Genomic DNA, 3,933 nt, shown 5'->3' with positions numbered 1-3,933 from the left:
CTTTGCCTGGTTTTGGTATCAGGGTGATGCTGGCCTCATAGAAGGAGTTTGGTAGAATTCCATCTTTTTCTATTTCCTGGAAAAGCTTAAGAAGCAATGATGTTACCTCTTCCTTAAAGGTCTGGTAAATTCAGCAGTGAATCCATTGGGGCCTGGGGTTTTTTAGGTGGGAGATTATTGATAACTGTTCAGATCTCCATGTTTGTTATAGGTCTATTTAAGTGATTAATCTCATTTTGATTTAATTTAGGTAGGTCATATAAAACAAGGATTTCATCCATTTCCTTCAGATTTTCATACTTTGTGGAGTATATGCTTTTATAGTATGTCCCTATGATTTTTTGAATTTCTCTGGAATCTGTTGAGATGTTACCTTGTTCATCTCTGATTTTATTAATTTGTGTCTCTTCACTCTTTCTTTTGGTCAGATTTGTTAAGGGTTTATCAATCTTGTTTATCCTTTCAAAGAACCAACTCTTTGTTTCATTAATTCTTTGGATTTTTTTTTGTTTCTATTTAATTAATTTCTGCCCTAATCTTTATTATTTCTTCCCATCTACTGATTTTTGGTTTGCCTTGTTCTTCTTTTTCCAAGGCTTTAAGGTGAAGCATTACTTGCGACCTTTCTAATTTCTTAATATAGGCACTTAAGGCTATAAATTTACCTCTTAGGACTGCCTTCATTGTGTCCCAGAGATTTTGGTATGTTGTGTTCTCATTATCATTTGACTCTATAAATTCTTTGATTTCCTTCTTGATTTCTTCATTGACCCATTCATCATTTAGTAGTGTATAGTTTAGTTTCCATGATTTTGTGTAGGCTCTATAGACTTTCTTGCTACTGATTTGTAGTTTAATTCCATTGTGGTCAGATAAAATGCAAGGAATTATTTCAATTTTACTGAATTTGTTAAGATTTGCTTTGTGTCCTAATATATGGTCTATTTTAGAGAATGTTCCACGTGCTGCTGAAAAGAATGTATATTCGGCAGCTTTTGGATGAAATTCCCTGAATATATCTGTTAGGTCCAGTCCTTCTATGACCTCATTTAGTCCAGATGCCTCTCTGTTTATTTTTTTCCCGGGATGACCTGTCAATTGATGAGAGTGGGGTGTTAAAGTCACCCACCACCACTGTGTTTGGTGTTATCTGTGACCTTAGTTCTAATAGTGTTTGTTGGATGAATTTGGGATCCCCCATGTTAGGTGCATATATGTTTAGGATTGTAATGTCCTCCTGTTGGAGTGTGCCCTTAATCAATATAAAGTGACCTTCCTTATCTTTCTTGACCAACGTTGGACTGAAGTCTACCTTGTCAGATATTAGGATAGCAACCCCTGCTTGTTTTCTAGGCCCATTGCTTGAAACACTGTTTTCCAACCTTTCACCCTAAGATAATGTCTATCCTTTGTAGAAAGGTGAGTTTCTTGGAGACAACAAATTGTAGGATCCTCCTTTTTAATCCAGTCTGCAAACCTATGTCTTTTGGTTGGGGCATTGAGGCCACTGATACTAAGAGATATTATTGAAAGGTGTGTATATATGTTTGCCTTTTTTTGTGTGTGTGTGGTTCTGGTTCTACCCTTGCTCTCTTGTGTTAAGTAGTATTTGAGTATTGCTTGTTTTTTTCCAGGTTCCTTATATGTGCGCTTTTCCTTTTCTTCATCATGGAGGATCCTATCAAGTATTTTCTGTAGAGCTGGTTTTGTCTTCAAATACTCCTTTAACCTGCTTTTGTCATGTAATGTCCTTATTTCTCCGTCTATTTGAATGGATAGCTTTGCAGGATATAGTAACCTTGGTTGAAAGTTCTTCTCTTTCAGAACTTGGAATACATCACTCCAAGCCCTTCTGGCTTTTAAAGTTTGTGTTGAATAATCCTCTGTGATCCTGATGGGCTTGCCTTTGTAGGTAACTTGATTTTTCTCTGTAACTGCTTTCAATATTTTTTCTTTGCTGTGTGTGTTTGGAAGTTTGATTATAATATGGTGAGGAGAGGTTCTTTCCAGGTTTTGTCTGGCTGGTGTTCTAAAGGCTTCCTGTATCTGCATTGGCACCTCTTTCCCAATTTGGGGGAAGTTTTCTTCTATGATTTTGTTGAAGATGCCTACTATGCCTTTGGAGTGGAATTCTTCTCCTACTATGCCCTGAATTCTTATATTTGATCTTTTCATCATGTCCTGAGTACCTTGATATTCCCACTCATGCTTTTCTACAAGTTTGTCTTTCTCTTTGTTGGACTGTATTAGATCTGCCACCTGGTCTTCTAGCTTAGATATTCTGTCCTCTCCTTCATCCATTCTACTGGTGAGATTTTCTACAGAGTTTTTTTTATTTCATTAACTGTGTTCTTCATTGCTAGTAATTCTGACTGGTTTTTCTTTATTATTTCTATTTCCTTATTTATGTCTTGTATTGCCTTCTTTATCTCATTAAATTGGTGTCCTGCATCTTCTTTGATTCCTTTGATTTCCTCTTTGAGTTTCTCTTTGACTCCTTTGATTTGTTCTGTGACTTCTTTGAACATATTTACAATCATTCTTTTGAAATCTTTCTCATGCATTTCCTCTAACTTGTTCTCACTGGAGGTCATTTCTGATGCATTAATTCTGTTAGGAGGATTTATATTGTCTTGCTTTTTAGTGTTTCTTGTGTTATAATGTATATATTTTTGCATCTTGGATTAAGTTAATGCTTGGATTTTCTAGTTAGCTAGGTATTCTTAGCTTTATCAGTTGATTTGATGTTATATATCTTCAGGATAGGAGCTTAAGGTGTTAGGTGTGACTCTTAAGTCTCTCAGAGTATCTACAAAGGTGTTTCTAGGGGTTGAGTTTCCTTGCCATGGGAGTATTCAAGAAGGCTGAGTGGAATTAAATACAGGTAGATTCTAAAATTTATCTAAACACTGTACACATTCAATCAAAAACAGCCCTGAATATTTATGCAAGGGTAGTTTTTGTAACAACCAGATCCTCTATCAACAAAGAGGTTAAGATTTCTGGTCTGTTGAGGGATCCAAGTCAAGTGTGACCATGTGAGACCCTTCCCTGGTGCAATCAATCCCAGTTACCTTTTTGGATGATTTTGGTCTCAGTCAAGTTGATGGCTGGGTCATTGGGCTGCTGTTTTGATGTCTGGAGCTGGGCACTGGCTTTTTCTGCAAGGCAAACCTAGCCTGGCAACTGTGGCCCTGCAGATCAGCACCCCCCGCTTCTGGAACTGCCACTGCTGTATCTAAAGCTGCTGCTGCTGGGTCTGTCACCTCTGCTGGGTCCACCACTGCTGCTGCTGCTGCTTTATTTGCCACTGCTGGATCCTCAGCTGCTGCTGGATCTGCAATTGCTGCCTCTGAAGCTGCTGCTGCTGGATCTTCCACTGCTGCTGCAACTGGATCTTCCGCTGCTGGGGCCACTGCTGCTGGTGCCGGAGCCACTGATGTTGCTGCGGGACCCTGATCCTGCTTGGGTCCTGCTATTTGCTCAAGTTGGCATGGCTGGGTCCCGGGACTGCTGCTCTGTTCGCTGGAGCTGGGCATAGACGGTGGCGGAGGGTAGGGAGCCGTAGCTGCTCTGGTTCTCTCGCTGTTCCATGTGTTCTTCTACCTCGCGGTCTGCTCCTCTGTTGCTCACTGCTGCTCTCCCTTCACGTTTCCTGAGTTCATGGAGAGTGCTGGTGTGAGTGGAAGCTCCCCTCACCTGGCTTTTCCTGAAGCTGGAGCCAAGCCTGGTGGCTTTTCGGTGTGCTGCTGCCACCGTGGTTGGAGGACCTGCTGGGGCCGCTTTTGCCGGCCTGTGCGGGCTCTGGATCTCTTCTATTTCTCCACTGCCATTTCGATTTCCTATACACCTCACTTTTTAGTAAAAGTGTGTATTTTGCTGAGTTTTTTGATCTCCCCCTCCCCCCCAGGCTGCTTTGATGTGGTACCTAAG

Source organism: Jaculus jaculus, chromosome 3 (genome assembly GCF_020740685.1).
Source record: "Jaculus jaculus isolate mJacJac1 chromosome 3, mJacJac1.mat.Y.cur, whole genome shotgun sequence".
NCBI lineage: Eukaryota > Metazoa > Chordata > Mammalia > Rodentia > Dipodidae > Jaculus > Jaculus jaculus.
The sequence above is the reverse complement of the archived record's forward strand: the minus strand, read 5'-3'. Positions refer to the sequence as shown.